Source organism: Oratosquilla oratoria, chromosome 31 (assembly GCF_046742065.1).
Source record: "Oratosquilla oratoria isolate Oo_2021 chromosome 31, ASM4674206v1, whole genome shotgun sequence".
Classification (NCBI taxonomy): domain Eukaryota; kingdom Metazoa; phylum Arthropoda; class Malacostraca; order Stomatopoda; family Squillidae; genus Oratosquilla; species Oratosquilla oratoria.
In genome coordinates, this window is record NC_134807.1 from 7592229 (window position 1) to 7607228 (window position 15000).

The following is a 15000-nucleotide window of genomic DNA, read 5'->3' on the forward strand; positions in this document are numbered from 1 at the left end:
AAAAGATTCTATTCCGAAACAAAGGGAAAAATAATTGTCTACGTACATGCATACATACATACATATATCCATACATACATACATACATACATACATACACACATACATACATACATACATACATACATACATACATACATACATACACAGACAAATATACATACATACATACAAACCCACATACTTCCATACATATACACATACATATCTACATTCATACATACACACACATATATATATATGCACACATATTCACATACAATGCCTAGATATCATATAAATACACACATATGCACACACACACATATTGCTTTCAGGCGCTCTGAAAGCGACGATCTGTCTGGCGGGACTGAAGCCTGAAATAATACAGGGAAAGGGACATTAAGTCTTCCCCGGCCGTGGCGTCAAGCCAAGGTTCTCATTGTAGTGCTAATGGAACAGGTCATTACGGCGCCAATACCGCTACGATTACGTGACGCAAGCATCATCGGGATGACGTAATGAGGGGGAAACTACAGACAAGAGATGCAGGGCAAGGAAAAGAGGGGAAACAGCGTTGGAATGTGACACACGCAAAGGGTTTGGGAAAAGAGGGGAGAGAGGGGAGAGAGGATGCGGAGAGTGAGGGTAATAGTGAGAGGAAGGGTGAGGGGATCGATAGAAGAAGGACGAAGGGAGGTCTAGAAGGAAAATGAGTGAGGGACTAAAATTGGGAGAGGGGAAAATGGGGACATGATGATGACGATACGGTTTAACGTCACACACTCCCCCCCACCCCTCACTATCGGGAGGCTAGGACGGTGCCCCTCACAGAGGGCTTTGTAGCCTGGAATTTAATGAACCATGCCCTTGGTTCAACTTCGCCGGTGGCAGGGTTCGAACCTCCCTCACCTCGATCTTCGCCGCAAGTGACGACGCTCTAACTCGCTCAGCCAGCGAGTGGGGACATAAATAAGAATATTGTTAAAGAAAGGATGTGGATATAAGAAAATGAAGAATAAAAGGAAGACAAGGGTAAGAATTAGTGACAGTAAGAAGGAGGAAAGGGATGTTTGGAGACATGAGGGATGAGGGGAAGGACACAGGGGAAGAATGATGGAAACGTCATGGAAAAGTGAGGGATTTAGGGGAAATATGAGAAGAATGTGATGGATGAGGAGAAGAGTTGAGGGGAAATGTCCGTACGAGGGGAAAGATGAGAAAGTTGAAGGGAGAGTGAGGTCATGGGAAAGGGTAATGATGAGGGGAGAAAGTGAGGGGAGGAATGAGGGTAAGGTCGAGGGGGGGGAACAGTGAGGTCAGAGAAGGATTAAAGGAAAGGAAGGTTTCACCTTTCACCTTGGTCCTTGGATCACGTGTTGGACTCGTGATCGACAGCTATTTCCCTCTCGGAAGAGAGCTTAGAGCTCGTATGCCCGATCCATGGGTAATGCTATGACCTTACACGCACACACACACCCAACTCCCCGCCTACGAGAGTTGGAGTAACGACTCGAAGAGCAGTGGTACTGAAATAATTTCAGACCTGGGCAGGATTCGAACCCAGTACCGCCGGTACCGCCATACTGACAGTCTGGGACTCTACCAACCGCGCCACCGAGAGTGGTAGAGGTGGCGCGACATTTGCGTGTTCTTAGAACAGAGGGAACAAATGTTCTGTTCGCTTAGATTCTTCTTTCACAAATGTTCCTTTAAGTGAGAACATATCCTGCGATTATCTTCGTTGTTTAGTGTCTGCGTGGCAGAGATCTCACTCAGAGGCAGTGCAATGTAGTTCAGTTCGAAGCTTTAAGAATCATTTAGATAAACATCTAAGCAAGATGCTGTAATGACTATTATTTATTTGATATTATTTGTTTGTTTGTTTGGTTATCATTTGTCCGTTTGTTTATTATTGTTTGCTTTATTCTCATTTATTATTAGTTATATGTCAATTTATCATTATTTACTATTTACCTGTTTATTTATTATTTAACTATACCTATGCATTTATTTATGTATTTTATTTATTGTTTACATTATTATAGTTTTTATTTATTCATTTATTTATTTATCATTATTATGTTGTTGTTTTTCGCATCCGACTTAGATATGGACCAAAAGGTCTCCTGTCGGCATGCTCCGCCTTTGTAATCCTTTGTAATGCCTTCCGGCAAGCACAAAGGAAGATTCTGAAGAAAAGGCTGAAGCTCTCTCTAGCTCAGTGGTTCTTAACCTTAAATACAGCGATCCAAAAATTCTGTCCAGATCAACCATGGCTACCAATACCTTCGTAAAATTTTATTTTTACTTAGATTTCAAAATAATTGTAGATTTTTGAGAAGATTTTTCACATCAGTTAAAGCGTCCGTGTTCTCCGTAATACTGTCTTTAGATATTAACGATTTATGTATTCTTAAAGAGTATTATTACTTATAATATCACGACCTATTTCCGACCACCTTCGACCGAAAGTCAAGCGATCGGTCGGCGACACAAAACCTATGCAAAGGAAATGGAATGGAAAAAGTTAATGGGGTTGATAAGATGAAAATCTATGTACTGGGGACTATTCAGTGTGTGTTGTAATATATCTATCTATCGATCTATCTATTTATCTTGTTACCGAGTACCATCGACTTCCAAAGGCTACTTGCGACTGGTCGGCGACCACCTAGTCGCCTGTGGTCGGAAACCGGTCGTGAGCTTGGTGTGACTGGGCCTTTAGCGTTCTGGAGATGTGGAGACGGTGTGAGAGGAATGAGATGCAAAGGATTAATAGAGTCTGCACATCAGGGAAGAGTCATGTAGTGTCGTCACAAGCCTTGATGTGGTGTTGAAACGTGCTATCGGCGGAATGATCAGTCCGTGAACTAATTCGTTCTGTTTTGAAGGGTCGTTGTGGCGTGACGGTATGATCCTCGCCTTCTACGAAGCAAGCCGCTCTGGTGAGGGTTCGAATCCCAGTAGGAGAGTTTATTTCCAAAATGTCAAAATGACACAAACAAAGTACTATCTTAATCCTGTTTATTTTTGTAATCGTGGGAAGGTAATGACCAGTCGGTTGTGACGCTGAGCTTGAAGGTATCAGTGGGCAGACCATCTCGCTGACGCTCTACGAATTGCCTGCCAAGATAATGCCCTCAGCAGACTGACGAACTTCTTTTTCATTTCCAAATTCAAATGGTTTTGTTCAGGTGTATGACTGACTCGGAGAAAAACAAAGTTACCGTACTACTAGTGTGTTCTGGGTTCTCCGTTCAGATGAATAAAGTCGGCCAAGCTTTGGCCTAACACCTTGGCCTAAACAAAAGCTTTATGAGGCACACCGATGTGTTTATAAGTTTATTTAGCAGTGAATCAATATACATGAAGTGCAGATAACGAAAAAAACACACAGTTCGAAATACATACATACATACATATACCAAGGCTTTTCCCCCTTACTAGGGAGGTAGCCAAAAAGGAAAAGGCATAAAATCATTCCCACCCATTCCATCCCTGAAAACACTCCACACCCCTCCACCCTCCCTCCCTTCTTAGCACCTCCTATTACAATTTCCGAGGATAGCACAAAAAAAGCATGTAAGCTTATTTCCATTGTGGTCCTCAATACTTCCATTGTATTGAAAAGAGCCAGAGTAACATTAACTCCTCAGAATTAATACATAAAATGCAGATAACGAAAAGAACACACAGTTCGAAATAACAATTACAATTTCCGAGGATAGCACAAAAAAGCATGTAAAGTTATTTCCATTGTGGTCCTCAATACTTCCATTGTGTTGAAGGGAGTCAGAGTAACATTAACTCCTCAGAATCAATATACATGAAATGCAGATAACGAAATGAACACACAGTTCGAAATAACAATTACAATTTCCGAGGATAACAAAAAAAACAAAACAAAAATGTAAGCTTATTTCCATTGTGGCCCTCAATATTTCCATTATGTTGAAAGAAGGCAGAGTAAAATTAACTCCTCAGAATCAATATACATGAAATGCAGATGACGAAAAGAACACACAGTTCGAAATAACAATTACAATTTCCGAGGATAACACAAAAAAAGCATGTAAGTTTATTTCCATTGTGGTTCTCAATACTTTCATTGTGTTGAAGGGAAGCAGAGTAACTCCACATTAATTCCTCTGAATCTCCGAGTTGAACTTTTGTCTCTTTGGTCGGGGGCAAGTTGTCCGCAGGTATCTGGGAACACGGGCGAGTACGCATGCGCGGCAAAATCGGACGGGCAGATCGACAGTGTGACTGAGGGTGGTTACAAGACGCCTCGAGACAGTGACTAATGGTCTGGCGGTGACGGAACAGGTAAACAGGATGATGTCATCAAGAAGGAAAAGATGAGGATTTTTTTTTTTTTTTTTTTTTTTTTTTTTTTTTGGTTTGATTTAAGAAATGCCCAAACATGATTTGTCGTCGCGTGTGCGCTCGTGTGTGTGTGTGTGTCTGTCTGTCTATCTGTCTGTCTGTCTATCTGTCTCTGTGTGTGTGTGTGTGTGTGTGTGTGTGTGTGTGTGTGTGTGTGTGTGTGTGTGTGTGTGTGTGTGTGTGTGTTTGAATGTTTATGTTTGCGTGTACTTTCATGCGTGCTTCTTTCATGCACTATGATTACAAACCAAGATAAAAGAGAGCGTTCTGAAAAAAGAGGAATATTGCATGCAGCTGGACGTAAACGCGCGCACATACAGTACACACACACAAATACACACACACATACACACACGGATACACAAACACATGCACGTACACGCACACACACACACACATACACACATACACACGCATACGCAAACACATACACACAAAAAACATATAAATATATGTATATATAGTATATATGTATATATATATATATATATATACATATATATATTTATATATATATATATATATAATATATATATATATATATATATATATATATATATATATATATATATATAATGTGCACGCACGGGTACACAAACACTTGCACCCACACAAGAGGTGAGGCAACACCCACGCAGATATATGATCAGCGCATTAACACAGGGCAGTAGGGATAAGTAACCCCCCAGGGAAGCTCTGAGGGACTGTAAACACATTATGCATATCTGACCAGTCTCTCCAGGACCACTAACGACCTTACAACGGCCGCGTCTCTTATACGGACCCGGCACGAGACCAATCCCGGCCCAAGGTATATATGGACCTTCCCCTCGGCCCTACCAAGGCTCGACGTCGCGGCGCGGCGCGGCAGTTACGCGGGAAGACCTTTCCGGGAGAAACGGGCGTCAAATTGGAGAGAAGTGGGTTTGTTTACTTACTGTGTCCGACAGCTGATTGGTGGAGGAAGGGTTTCGATTGGCGGGGCCAATTGGTCTGGGGTTTTGTCTTGTACTTCGTGCAAAGGTATGAGGGACTGTGTGTGTGCCTGTGTTTGTCACTGGGGAGATTGTGATAATGTAATTAATCACTAGTAACGGTGCATGTGTGCTCGGTAGTGGTGTGGTGTGTTATGTCAGGGGAGTCCCTTTAGGATGCAGGACGGTGCTGCATTGTGTTATGTATTGCTCATGAAAGATGCCTTCGTGGTGTGATGACATCGTTTAGTAATATGATGCCTATGATGTGATGCGATAATTGTAGTGAACTAAAGTTGTCGTTATTTGGGTATACAACTTATTCAATGAGAAAAGCAAAGGATAGTTATTTGATTTTTCAATGTTTTACAGGCTTATCGTTTTATAATGGTTGTTCTATTTTCCATCTTATATATATATATATATGTATGTATATATATATATATATATGTATATATATATACATTAATATATATGTATATATATATTCATATGTATATATATATATATATATATATATATATATATTTTATGTATGTATGTATGTATGTATGTATGTGTGTTTGTGTGTTGCATGTATGTGTGTATGTATGTATGACTGCGTTCATCCACACGTATAGATGCATATAAAAACCACACATATCCATATCTATATACGATACAAGGGCATCCATACCTATGTCAAGGAATGGTTTAGTCCATCATTAATTACTAGACTACCCGAATGTCTACAATTCGTTAGAGGAGTAGATATGCTTACCACATCTCAATAACAAAGACGTCAATCAACTATCATTATGACTCATTCAGAAACGTCAATCTGTCAACCACATATCAACCCATCGTCCGTCAACCTTGTGTATGTTTCTCTGTCCGATTGATTTCAGTGCGTACGGTCTCGAAATCAGGAAGCTTTTTGTCCTGGTGTAGGTAGAAGCTTCCTAGGTAGATCCCTATTAACACACATTCTCGCTCGCCCGCTGTTATGTATATATGAATGTGCGCATGTATATGTTATTAAATATGTGCTCGTATATATATATATATATATATAGATACATATAAATATATATATATATATATATATATATGCATATGTATATACTATATATATATACATATAATATATATATATATATATATATATATATATATATATATATATACATATGTTTCTGAACTGAAGACACATGAGTGGAAAGGTGATGAGGTAAATACAGAGCATAGTTGCATTGTTTATTCACTGACACCTCGTCATTACCAGGACATCGTCTGTGGATGTCCTAGTAAGGACGAAACGTCAGTGAATAAAGAATGGAACTATTCTCTGTCTTTGCCACACATTTCCACCCATATATATATATATATATATATATATATATATATATATATATATATATATATATATATATATATATATATATAATACATGTGCAGATAAAATAGATATATGTATGTGCGTGTTTGTGCGCGTACGTGTGTGTTTTTGTGTGTTTGTGATTCACTACAATTCACCACCGTGGTCTTGGATCACGTGTTGGACTCGTGATCGACAGGTATTTCCTCCCCGGAAGAGAGCTCAGAGCTCATATGTGTGTGTGTATGTGTGTGTGGGGGGGGGCAAGCGTGAATGAGCTTTCACAAGAGTGTGTGTATATACATATGTATGTGCACATAATCGAAAATACATATACACATAATACTAACTACAAAAAGAGAGCGTAAGACAAAAAAGAGAGGATTAGAGAGGAGGACAAAAGTTGATAACAAGAGAAACTGTTAATAAGAATGGATACACATTTACCTGAAATTTGGCACGTTATATGTACTATATGTACGCTATACATACGAGAGCTTTAAATTATGGCCCATTAGAAGAAGAAAGTCAGAATTCAGCGAAATAGAGAAATTCGCTTTTCACTGGGAAAGGAAAATAAATCTTTCATTGCATAATCGCCTTTGGCAAAATAGTTTTAAATTTATTGTATTTTCCTCTCTTAGACAGAAGTGGTACTTTTCCGATATATTGATGAAACTACGAAGTTGGAAGGAAAATACTGTGTGTGTGTGTGTGTGTGTGTGTGTGTGTGTGTGTGTGTGTGTGTGTGTGTGTGTGTGTGTGTGTGTGTGTGTATGTGTGTGTGTGCATGTGTTTGGGTGAGTGTGTATGTGTGCATGCATATGTTCTTGTGTGTGCATATCTTTATATGTATGCGTCTGTGTGTGTGTGCGTGCGTGCGTGCTTGCATGTGTATATGTGTGTGTATGTATGTGTGCGTGTGTGTGTCTTTATATCTCAACTATTCAAATTTTGGCTTCAATTTATTCATGCTGTACATAAATACATACATACATATATACATACATACATACATACATACATACATACATACATACATACATACATCCATACATACATACATACATACATACTGCCAAGTAATGTCGTAACACATTAGTAAATACATTAAAAACCCACTGTTGATTGGATTAAGAAAAGAAAGTAAGAAAGTAAATAACGATTTCCGAATATTTAGGTCATTGGCTGTGATCCTCTTCTGCTACCAGTGATCGAAACATACGGAAATTGTTATTTCCTTTCTTTTCTTAATCCAATCAACAGTGGGTTTTTAGTATACCTACCTACCTACCTACCTACCTACATACATACATACATACATACATACATACATACATACATACATACATACATACATACATACATACACCAAAGGCTTCCTTCCCCCTTACACGGGAGAACAGTAAATTATAAAAATGTGACATCGAAGCGATGGTTCTGAAGGCGGCTTTACTCAGCTAAAACTTGACACTATTCTTATCTCTCCCCCTCGGCGCGCTAAGTTTGAGGCGTGCTTTAGCGCAAGCCGAACTTAGCGCAAAGAGTTTTAATCTAGCGCTTTTGTATCGGGGCTAACTTTGCCGGATAAACTTGGTATAAATGTAAACTTAGTATGGCTTGATATTGGGGACCTTTGTCTATCAACCACGTCGCTTTTTCGCCAGTGAGTGTCGCTTGGTGTGTAGGAGAATGTCGACCATTGTTGTTGTTGTTGTTGTCCTCTTTGGAGTTGTTGTTGTTGTTGTTGTTGTTGTTGTTGTTGTTGTTGTTGTTGTTGTTGTTGTTGTTGTTGTTGTTGTTGTTGTCCTCTTTGGAGTTGTCGTTGTAGATGTTTTATTTGTCATCGTTTTCGTAGTCCTTGTCCGTTTCATTATGGTCGTCATTACCATCTAAGTTTAGTTGTACATTTCGTCATCGATGACGTCATCGACGTCGTCGTCATGGAAATCATTATCGACGTCATGATCTTTGTTGTCATCGCCAACTTGATCGTCGCCTGTGTGCAGATGGGATAAATATATCAGTAATTCATCCGAAGGATAAATGTTTATCATATTACTATGTTAACCCCCCACCTTTTTATTTATTTCTCTACCCCTCCTATTTCTTCTCGTTCATCTTTTCTGTTCTTCCTTTACTCGTTCCTTCATCTTTCAGGGTAATTAGAGGTTTCTTACGGCGCTGCTTAGCTTAATCATTTTAGCTTCTCCTCATTGTTTTGATTTGTTCTCATCGTTTGAATTCAGCCTTATTTCACTGCAATCCTCTTGACTTGTTTATGTGTATATATATATATACATATCTATATAAATATATATATATATATATATATATATATATATATATATATATATATATATATATATATATATATATCAACCACAGTGCACTTTAATTCTAAGCCATCAACATCGGAAGAACCGTGGAGGCACATGCAGAAATTGAAACGTGGTACGCCCGAGGACTCAAACCAAGGCCAGCACGTGACCAGTGCTTGTAGTGACTTGACCATATATGTATATATATATATATATATATATATATATATATATATATATATATATATATATACATATATATATACATATATATATACATATATATACATATATATATATATATATATATATATATATATAATATATATATATCAAAGGCAAGTACCAACTCCCACCCATTTTACTCCCACCCTTTCCACTCCCATCCACCACCCTTTCCTCCCTCTCATCTTAGTTCCTCATGGATGACGGGTCATACCTATATCCCACCCACCTACTGTCCAAGGTCAGAAGCGATGCAGCAAGACACAGCACATCAACAGCAAGGCCGCTTCACTTAATCGGCGAACCCCCCGCTCCGTCCCCTCATGTAGAAAAAGAGGACGGGGAGAAAACCCTTCGGGCTGAGTCAAAATACCATTCACACATAACCACTCCTTAGCCCTCCATCCCCCACCTCTCCCTTCCTTGCATCACAGTATCATATATACACAGCCATTCTCCACTCACCCTTATCTCCTGCCTTCTCCCCTCCTTGCTCAACAGACATTCCCCTCTTGCTCAACGCCCCTTCCATCCCACCCATCCATCTCATCCTCGGTCGTTCCCTCAAGTTCACGAGAGCAGTGTCGTCAGCAAACCACAACTGGCTCAGCTCCGCATTTCTCCGTTTTCTTTAACCATCTCCAGTCCCCTGTCCATTAACCTCGCATTTATTTTTCGCACCACTCTTATGTTGATAAAAATGTAAATTTCTTATTTAACCTCATTACTTTTGTAGCTGCTTGTGGATACTTTAGACGAGCTCTTTTGCATTAATCACTCATATGGTTAACTCATAATTCCTTTCATCTATTCATTTATTCGTTGAATCATTCACTGATTCATTCATCTATTCATTTATTCGTTGAATCATTCATTGATTCATTCATCTATTCATTTATTCGTTGAATCATTCACTGATTCATTCATCTATTCATTTATTCGTTGAATCATTCACTGATTCATTCATCTATTCATTTATTCGTTGAATCATTCACTGATTCATTCATCTATTCATTTATTCGTTGAATCATTCACTGATTCATTCATCTATTCATTTATTCGTTGAATCATTCACTGATTCATTCATCTATTCATTTATTCGTTGAATCATTCACTGATTCATTCATCTATTCATTTATTCGTTGAATCATTCACTGATTCATTCATCTATTCATTTATTTGTTGAATCATTCACTGATTCATTCATCTATTTATTTATTCGTTGAATCAGTCACTGATTCATTCATTTACTCATTCAGTCGTGCGTTCACTCATAAACCCATTCACTTGTTCATTCATCAATCAATCAACCCTCCTCGTTCCAGTTCGCTCAATTTATTTGTGTTTGACTTCATTCTATTGCAATTTACCTAATCACTTCGTAGTTCCAGGTCTGTCTTCCAGGAGATCCATGGCTTCCAGGTAACCTGGAACAGGCACTGGATTAGTCTATATATCATTTATGGTAGAGGTATTGCGTAGATATCCGATTAAGGATGTAGTAGAGCAGTGGTTCTTAACCTTTTTTGGCAGCGACCCAAAATTTTGCACAAATCAAGCATCGCGACCCAAGCCTACATAGATATACATTGAAATTTCAAAACACTTCAAATAAATTTTCTGCTTTGGAGTTTTTATTTAATCATGGTCTGCTTAGAATCCTAAAACTAGGCATCATGTATTTTAATTATTACAGTATATGATTATAATATATTTGTAGTGGGAAAATAATTATTTTCTGCAAACCCTTAGCGACCCAATAAAATGGCTTGGCGACCCAACTTTGGGTCGCGACCCAGGGGTTAAGAACCACTGTAGTAGAGCATTTTAGAATGAGCTCATGGTCTCCTGTGTGGTGATTGCATCTGGGCCAATTTGCTTTTATAGACGGTTCTGTTCTTCGATGGAATTGTTTTACAGCTACATGGTGACCTAAACGCAGTTGCGCAAATGTGGTTCTTGTTTTTTGAGAAGAATGTTTCCATAGAACTTATGTCTAGAGGAGTTTCATGGAACGGGGAGTGTAGTGGTTAGGTTTGGAGCGCCCGTTTTGTGATGTGAGTGTGTGTGTTTTTCTATGGATGTGTTGTAAGATATAGGTTGGGTTGTAGTTGTTCCACTACAGTACGATGATGTCTATATAGGCGTCTTGATATATATATATATATATATATATATATATATATATATATATATATATATATATATATATATATATATATATATATATATATATATATTTGTAGTAGTTGTACATGAATTCCCCCTCGGATTCTGTGACCTCGGATTCTGGACGAGTAATACAGCAGTGACTTTATATGTTACAATGCAAGTAGTGTGATGCATCGTACATATGGCAGCCGATGCTGCGCGCGAGAATTCGACTCAAACTGAAGTGGCTAAGTAGTATGCCGATCGTACCATTTTGTGTTCAGTTTTGTTGCAACACCGCCTCTTTATAAAGTCATTAGTCAGAATTACATTGATGAAGAGGACAAAATGTCCGAAGTCAGCATGTATGCCATAATTCGATGACTTGGCTTAATTAGTTTTCTTAACCTCCATCCAATTTGCCAACCACCTCCTTCCCTCCCCTCCACCCTCTCACTCTCATCACTTCACTCAGTCCCTCGTTATCTCTCATCACCAGACCTCTAATTCTTTCCCACTCATCCTCCTCCATATCTTCAATTTCTTCATCTCCTCCTCCTCCTTCTCTTCCTCTTCATCCTCCCGCCCCCGTATGTGTATGTGTGTGTGTGTGTGTGTGTGTGTGTGTGTGTGTGTGTGTGTGTGTGTGTGTGTGTGTGTGTGTGTGTGTGTGTGTGTGTGTGTGTGTGTGTGTGTGTGTGTGTGTGTGTGTGTGTGTGTGGTTATGTGTCTGTATGTGTTTGTGTGTGTTTAATATAAATGTATGAACAAACACGCAATTTATATGTATGTATGTCTATATGTACATAATGTACAGTACACAAACACAAACACGCACACACACACACACACACACACACACACACACACACACACACACACACACACACACACACACACACACACACACACACACATATATATATATATATATATATATATATATATATATATATATATGTATGTATGTATGTATGTATGTATGTATGTATGTATGTATGTATGTATGTATGTATGTATGTATGTATGTATGACCCTTTCTATTTTCTCCCTCTTCACTGAAAGTTTTCCCACTCACGCAATGGCTTATAATTCCTCCCAGTTTCTCTCCTCCTCATCTTTCCACCATTAATTTGAGATTTATTTCCTCCACCGTCGCCCGTCCTCTTCATATTTTACTTCTCCAAATATATTTATTTACATATTTTTTTTAATAACCCGTTATATATCATACCATAATTTCTCTTCTGCCGGAATAGGGTCGGAGGGAGAATTTGTCCTTGAGAGTGACTTATGAGGCCGTGGAAAGTGAGGAGATGTGGGGGAAGAATTGTCTGTTTGTCCTTATTCGTTTCTTATGGAATTATATGGAGTTAATCAGATGATAATCCTAAAATCCCACCGCTAAATTATAACTCACTTCATTATGGTCCGTTTTCTATGCTCGGTCGGTATTCCCCCATCCCTTCCACCGAATTATATCTTACTTCATTATCGTCCGTTTTCTATGCTCGGTCGGTATTCCCCCATCACTATCTTCCATCGTAATTGATGGCGGGGTCTCTTGTCCTACTTGCCTCCTAGAGTTAGTTAACTTGAACATAGTGAAATATCTTTTTAAAGTATTATTAAACATTAAGCTCACATTGCAGGGGTTTGTACACCTTACAACGAAGAAAATTTTAGAAAATTATGGACATATGGATTATGAGCACTTGTTTAATACGACTAGAAAATCTCTCAATTATCATTGGATAGAGATGAGGAAGTACTGCCTGGTTGGTTTGTTGCGGCTGAAACCGCCAAATTTACACATTTATTTTGACGGTTATGCCAAGATGCAGTTACCTGTTTCTGTTGGGAAATAATAAACTGGATCCTTCCAGTTGCCAGGAGAGTGGGAAGCTGAATATATTAATATCTCCATTAACACCAGCCAAGGGAATTTCCAAGTGCACCGAAATCTTAAAGACCTAAAAGGTTATGTACTCCCTCAGTCCTGTTTGGTCTGCCTCTATATTACAACGTAACCCCCTTTTTTCTCCCTCTCTCTCTCTCTTTCTCTCTCTCTCTCTCTCTCTCTCTCTCTCTCTCTCTCTCTCACTCTCTCTCCTCCTCTCTCACTCTCTCTCCTCTCTCACTCTCTCTCCTCTCTCTCTCTTCTCTCTCCCACTCTCTCTCTCTCTCTCTCTCTCTCTCTCTCTCTCTCTCTCTCTCTCTCTCTCTCTCTCTCTCTCTCTCTCTCTCTCTCTCTCTCTCTCTCTCTCTCTCTCTCTCTCTCTCTTTGGTCTCCCCCGACTTTCATCATCTCCGGCCAATCGATCTCCTCATTAATAATTTTTCCGGTACCCGGCTCTCCTCTCTCTCTCTCTCTCTCTCTCTCTCTCTCTCTCTCTCTCTCTCTCTCTAACTCTCTCTCTCTCTCTCTCTCTCTCTCTCTCTCTCTCTCTCTCTCTCTCTCTCTCTCTCTCTCTCTCTCTCTCTCTCTCTCTCTCTCTCTCTCTCTCTCTCTCTCATTCTTTAACCCGATCTATCGCTCATCATTAACATTCCCACTGCGATGCTGAGATTGAACACAAAGATAGCCATCTACCTTGTACTGCTGTGCTGTGCGGTGCTTTAGTGTGTTTCGAACCACATCCTATGATTGAAATGATGCCTCTGTTTTAGGGCAGAAGGCTAAATATATGAACACACACACACACACACACACACACACACACACACACACACACACACACACACACACACACACACACACACACACACACACACACACACACACACACACACACACACACACACACACACACACACACACACACACACACACACACACACACACACACACATATAGGGGATGGAATGGGTGGGAGTGGTTTCTATGCCATTTTGGCTACCCCCCGTGTAAAGGGGAAAAAGCCTTTGGTATATATATATATATATATATAATAATGCATATATATATTTTATATTTATATGTATATATATATATATATATATATATATATATATATATATATATATATATATATATACATACATATATATATATGTATATGTATATATGTATGATTATGTATAAATGCATCTGTTTGTTTAATATTTATCTATGTTTTATCTATCTATTTATTCATATAAATATTTATATTTTCATCGCGTCAGACCTAATTACGTACCAAAAGGTATCCTGTCGGCATTCTCTTCCTTTGTAATCCTTTGTAATATATGCATACATAATTATGTAAAAACAATTAAGCAACATATATGAATATTTATAGATTTTCAACCCGGGTCGAAAATATCATTGGACACAACTTCCACATAAATTAAAATTCCGTCCCAGAGACATAATTTCCTTTTACTCGTCAATCCCCTGAACAAAAATTACCTTCGCATCGGAAATGGCTTCACGATAACAACTACGATAACACTTTTAGAAGCTGTGCCAGGGGATTCGAACCCTGACCTACGCGTGTATAATCACCAACTCAAGACGCTATACACGCACAGGTCAGGGTTCGAAACCCTTGGCAGAGCTTCTAAAAATGTACCACCTGTCTTAAACATACACAATTACGATTAACACCTTTACGAGTTAAAA